The following is a 6,769-nucleotide window of genomic DNA, read 5'->3' as shown; positions in this document are numbered from 1 at the left end:
CTCTCTCCCCTGCATCATGTGTGTTAATCAGCATGTAAACTCTTTGTTCAAGCACCATGGCTGCCTGCCTTCTAACCACAATGTTCCTTACCATGATGCTTATGGACTAATGGTCTCTAACTCAGAGTAAGCCACCAATTAAATGCTTTCTTCTACGTGGTGCCTAGGTCGTGGAATCATGGAAAAGTAACCAGTAGGTGTACATGGTGAATTCTTTGTCCACACTTAAGCTTACTCTCTCTGGGCCTCTTCTTCATTTTCAGATTGTCTTAGAGAGGTTGCTAATCTTGATCTAACCTGAGATCAAAGATGCAAAAGTTCTCACAAACCAAAGCCAATTTTGTGCCCTTTCTTATTTGACCATTTAGCACTAAATAGTCACCCCTGAGCAGGTGACTATAATTAGGCTGGAAAAATACACAAACTGGAAAAATTTTCAAAAACAAAGGTGATGACTAAGCTTGCATTGTAGGGTGTTTTGAAGCCCTGCCTTGATAACCACATTTTTCTTTATAAAATTATCTTCCTGGTCCTGAAAATCCTCCCCACAGTATTTTTGTCAGTTTCCAATTTCACTTCTTATTTTGATGATCCATCCTCTACCCTTTATCCTGCAAGATTTACTATTTAATATGTTTATAACCCTTAACTATTTATTTTCCTTGCTCAAGCAGTCTTGAAAAATGTAGATCTTCTCTACAACCCAAATATATGAGAGGAAAATATAAACAATATTTTTTCTGATGGGTCAACCAGAGCACTGCTTTGTTTATGTAAGTGTGAATAAATGTATGGAGATATTCACATGGACTCAGAGATAGGAGTGGTCAATGTCACATTCACAATCAGCTTGGGCATGCACACACACACACACACAGACACACACAGACACACAGACACACAGACACACACACACACACACACACACACACACACACATACACTATACTAAACAGTCCTTTTCCTTAGAGCAAACTACCTTTTTAAAAAGTGGAGTTGGTATTCTCCAAATTTTACTTTCAAAAAGTTTTGAAGGTACAGCTTTGAAAGTATCTTAGTATATAACCAAATAGAAGACTTCTGATGGAATTATCCAAAGTACATTAAAAGCATAGATCTCTTTTATACTGAGGCAGAGTGTCTCACTGAACTGGGAATGTTACAGTTTGAGTATTTTATCTAGTCAACTTGCCCTGGAGACCCCCTGTTTCTGCATCTTGAACACTTGGATCACAAGTGAGCTTTCACACTCAACCAGCATATTCTGAATGTACTGGGACTCAAACTCCAGTTTACATGATTTACTTACTTAGTTACCTCTGAAGCCCCCAACCCATTTTTTAAATTCAGAAGGATGGTGTCTGAGGGCAAGAAAGAATTACATGGCATGATGGCTGCTATGCAGTAACATATCTAGCAAATGACAGGAAAACAGAGAAGACTGAGCCATAAGAGGGGAGAAAGACAGAATCTGTGGAGGTGAAACTCAAGAGAGGGACAGAAGAGTATGTCAGACACACTGTCCAGCCAGAAATCCCTTAGTGAAAAGGACCTGTCGAATGCCTTTGTGCTATTTTCGAGAAGAAAATAGCAGCTCATCAATTTTGAGAGTCTTCATTGGCACAATGAGCATTCTTCCATCTGTGAATGTGCTGGCAGGAATTTGAGGGTATTCTCTGCCTGAATTCCAAGAGATAAATGAGAACCAACAATGCTGGAAAGGTATCAGTGACTAGTTCTAACCAGTGTTGTTTACATTTTAAGACATTTAGATTTTAAATGACAATAAACCAAAGAATATTAGGATACTTCTAACATACCTTAATGGGAACATTATGCTCAACAGTTATATGAAAATACATTTGTAAAATATTGTTTCTCATCCCTATCAATAAATAGCTACAAGCTTTTGTATAATTTAATTTGGACAATTTACTAAATCCATTTTTCTCTTTATTCAATTGAGTAAAAAAGATCTTTTTAATATTTTTGAGAGTTTATAATATAATAATATAATACATTAATTTTAACTATATATTGATATATGTATATATGTATATATACATATATGTATATTTGTATATAGGTATATATATAAAACATTCCACCTCAGTATGATGCTTTATTTTATGAACCAGCATGACTTGACCGTAAAAATACAAACATTTCTGTCGGTATCATTCCACTTGTCTCTTGCAGTTTCTTTTTTGTTGTTATTATTAAACTCTCTGAACAAAAGGAACCAGGGGGTGGTTATTTGGTTTATATCTCCAGTTCATAATCCATCACTGAGTGAAGTCAAAAATTTGGATCGAACTAATAGAAAGCTGCTGCTTTCTTATGCAATTCAAGCCTAGCTGCCAGACAGTGTTATCACCCACAATGGGCTGGGTACACCTATATCAACTAGCAATCAAGAGTGTGCTGTACAGACACCCTCACAAGTCAACTGGATCTAGACAAGTCTTCAGTTGATAGTCCCTCTTCCTAGATGACTCTAGGTTGTATCAAGTTGGGACTAAAAACTAACCCAGAAAGTACATTCATGAGACTTTTCTTGATGTGGTTATTCAGTGGACTTAGAAAGACTGAGAAAAGTAGATTTTCTTGCAATTTCCTAAAAGTCCAAATAAACCAACCAGGCTGAGTAAGAAAGACTCTGGTTGGCTGTTTTAGAGCTTAGACTTTGTTCTCTTTCTGCCTTTGAACTAAGGCTTTGCAGGGAACCTAAATCACTAGCTCTCCTGATTCTCATACAATGAACTATACCATCAGTTGTCATGAACCTCTGCCTTGTTATTTGTAGATGCAAGGGCTGTTCAGCTTCTAGAATAGTGTTTTCTATGTCATCTAGACACAAGCTAGAGTCATCAGAAAGGAGCACCCATGAGGAAATGCTCCCATGAGATCCAGCTCTAAGGCATTTTTCACAATTAGTGTTAAGTGGGGTAGGGCCCAGCCCACTGTGGGTGGTGCCATCCCTAGGCTGGTGATCCTAGGTTCTATAATGAAGCAGGCTAAGCAAGTCATGAGCAAGCAAGTCAGTAAGCAGCATGCTTCCATGGCCTCTGCCACAGCTCCTGCCTCCAGGTTCCAGCCCTACTTGATTTCCTGTCCTGGCTTCCTCCAATGATGGAACATGATCTGAAAGCATAAGCCAAATGTTTTAGTCAGGATTTCTATTCCTACACAAACATCATGACCAAGAAGCAAGTTGTGGAGAAGAGGGTTTATTTAGCTTACTTCTACATTGCTGTTGATCACCAGAGGAAGTCAAGACTGGAACTCAAGCAGGTCAGGAAGCAGGAGCTGACACAGAGGCCATGGAGAGAGGTTTCTTACTGGCTTGCTTCCCCTAGCTTGCTCAGCCTGCTCTCTTATAGAACCCAAGACTTCCAGCCCAGGGATGGCACCACCCACAAGGGGCCCCCTTGATCACTAATTGAAAAAAATGCTCCACAGCTGGATCTCATGGAGGCACTTCCAAACTGAAGCTCCCTTCTCTGTGATAACTCCAGCCTATGTCAAGTTGACACACAAAACCAGCCAACACACCAAATAAACATTTTTCTCCCCAACATGCCCTTTGGTCATGATGCTTTGGCTCAGCAATAGAAATCTTAAGGAATACAAGTAGAATGAGTTAATTCCTTATAATTAATCAATAGATAAATAGATGATGAGTAGGTATTTAAGTGATAAATATATAAATGATACATTATAGATCATATCAGTTCTGTCTCTCTAGAGAAAATTGAATAATATTTCAATTAAATAGAGAAGGACTTTTATGGTCAAATTTAGTTCTCCACGAAGAATTTTCACAAGTGCATTCATGATCTCAATGTGGGGAAAATTGAATGGACTAGAAAGAATGCTTAATGGGAAAGCATAAGCAACAGTAATTGACTAAAGAAGCTACTGCTACTGCCATAACAATTAATGCCCAATTTCACAGAGACCATATAAGAAACTATTGAGACTCTGCCTCAGAAGGAGCTGGACAGGACATGGATGGGTGTTATTTGTCCGTGAAATCTGTAACTTTTTTATTGGCCTATTCTCCATGGTGCCCATCCCCCTCAGAGTCTCCTTTATTGTTGCTGTAAATATCTTAATAGTTAGAACAAGATTAGTGTGAAGTAGATGATACTAGGAGCTCTTAGATTTTGCTCCTGTACAGAGTTGTTACTATGACAACTAATTCAGAAAGAGGGCCAAAGGAGTGGGAGAAAGGATAGGATATTTCCCCACCATACTCTATTAAGGACATGTGCCTTTTGCTCAAAGAAATGTGATACAATGCAACATCATTTCCTTTTCAACAAAGTAGCTTCAACTTGGACTTCAATTTAGAGAAATTACAGGCAAACCATAGCCAACAAGTTGATTTCAAGTAACGGTAAAAGGTGTTGTGATTTGGATTTTTGCTACTCATGGGCTCCTTTGAATGTTTTTCCTTCATAGGCTATGTATAAAACATTTCAGTGTCTACTAAGAATTTGCCATATTGTACCATTATGTGTAGTTTAAACTTTTCTACATGGGTGAGTTACACAACACAGAGAAATATTTATGTATTATTTATTTATTTATTTATTTATATATTTATTTAATTTTGCAGTGCTGCTGTGTTGCAACTCCATTTGGTAGTGGAGAGCAGGACCTACAAAGGAGGCTGACAAAAGTCTCATGTAATAGCCAACCTTATTTAGACATCAGACAATTCTGAGGGCTTGTGAGGGTTAAGCATGGTCATGTGGGCAGAGTTCTCTTGAGTACATGATGTATACTTTCCCAAGGGCAAGGTCACTTGAGTTTAGATTGTACACAGTCATGAGGCCAATCCATGCCTAGAAACATAATCTAAAGAATAATCAGTAAGATGATAGGTAATCTAAAGTAAAACCTACTCTTTTTTATTATACCTGAGAAGGGCTTGAAAGTGAATTCCAAAAACAAAGTCTAGTTACAGAAAAACAGAGGTTGCAAGACTCTTTTCTTGTTTATCTGGAGTTCAAAAAAATCTCCTCCCACACCTTCATTTTTAGACTGTATTGTAACATGGAGAATCAAGCAAGCATTCTGCATGGAACTCCATCTCCAGTTGGAGACAAGAGTACACAAGAGTCAGGCAGCACTAACACAGTAACCCTTATATAAGTGTGAGACTTCAGCTTGTCCTGGTAACTGCTCTAGCCCCATAACCTTGTTAAGTCCTTGTCTTCTCTGAGTATGTGTGTGTGTGTGTGTGTGTGTGTGTGTGTGTGTGTGTGTGCGTGTGTGTGTGTGTGTATGTGTGTGTGTGTTTGTATATGTACATTACTCTACAAACACACACACACCACTGTAAATAGAAAGACTTGTAGGTGTTCTGTTCTGCCAGAGTAAAATTAAATCTATAACACAGTTATGGAAGTAAGGTGGAACAGCAATACTCCCTGGGCTCCTCTGAATACTGTGTATAGTTCTATAGTCTTAGGTCCTAATCATCTCTGTAAATGAGTCTGGCAATCTGCCTTCCAGTAACTTAATGTAGTCCCTTTGAAGAAGGAAAATTCACTTTCACACATTAAAATGGGAAACACAGATGAGTCATTTTCTCTCTGGTGACCAGACTGTTTATCCAGTAAACATTTCCCTCCACCAGAAGCCCTTCTAAGCGTCCCTGCTGTAAGTTATCATTGTGCATCTTATTACCTGAAGTTTGAACATCTACTACTCTGGACTGATGGGGTCACAGCTGATCTATTTTGAGGAAGGATTCATTAGATGCTAATTGCACCTGGAGTGTCCAAGCAAATTCCCACCTCTTCTTTTTCTATAATCCTAGCCTTTCACAGAAATAACTAAACCCATCTATCTCCATAGAAACAAAGGAAGCTATAAAGGCCCAAAGAGCTTGACTATACTAGAGAGTGCTTTTGTCTCTGTGGGTAGAGGGCAATTGAGTCTTAAAAAACTGTCAGTTTTCAGAATAACAGCTTCATATTCAGACTGGGAGATGATCTTACAAGACTCTGAACATAAATCTCAGAGTTTGGTAAGCACTAAAACACATGTTATTAGAGAGTTTGTAAGCAAAGAGGCAAGGTAAGACAATCAAGCTAGGGGAAGGCAATTACATCTGGGCAGCTGTGATCTGAGTGTGGTGGTGAATGCCTGCAATCTCAGCACTCAAGAAGCTGAAGCAGGAAATGGCAGAGTATTCAAGGCCAGCCTGGGCTACACAGTGAGATCCTTTCACAAGCAAAACAAACAAACAAACAACAAAAGAATGAGACAGATAAGCAAACAACAAAAGCAGAGACAAAGTTTCAGAAATCTGGATGTCCAAGAAGTTAATAAGAACTGAGATAGCATTCATATTCTCAGCCAGGAACTCCAGACATACACAGGAGCCTCACAAAACTTTCACTCTTTCTAAGAAAACCATGACTACATGCAATAATTAAGAGTTCAATAAACTATGATGGGTTCTCTTCAAATTATGTGGGAGACACTCAGTTCAGAATCCAGAAGATATCACAAAGTTGATAAGCCTTGAAGACATTATGTGTACTAAAACCTAAACCAAGAAAAGAGCAGATTATAACCCATGGATCTGATGCTTCATATACATATATATATATATATATATACATATACAAAATTTGTAATTATTAATAAAAATATAATTATATTAAATTATGAATGAGTTAATCAATATATTAATATTAAATACATTATATTTAAATAGCCATCATATATGTATATATACATATATATA

The 6,769-nt window shown here is 37.9% G+C and overlaps 1 pseudogene; it reads left to right on the top strand.

Moving 5' to 3' along the window:
• The first annotated feature begins 5,064 nt into the window (after positions 1-5,064).
• LOC116082410 overlaps positions 5,065-6,769 on the top strand; it is a 2,389-nt pseudogene continuing 684 nt past the window's right edge.

Source organism: Mastomys coucha, unplaced genomic scaffold, assembly GCF_008632895.1.
Source record: "Mastomys coucha isolate ucsf_1 unplaced genomic scaffold, UCSF_Mcou_1 pScaffold11, whole genome shotgun sequence".
NCBI lineage: Eukaryota > Metazoa > Chordata > Mammalia > Rodentia > Muridae > Mastomys > Mastomys coucha.
The sequence above is the reverse complement of the archived record's forward strand: the minus strand, read 5'-3'. Positions and strand labels throughout refer to the sequence as shown.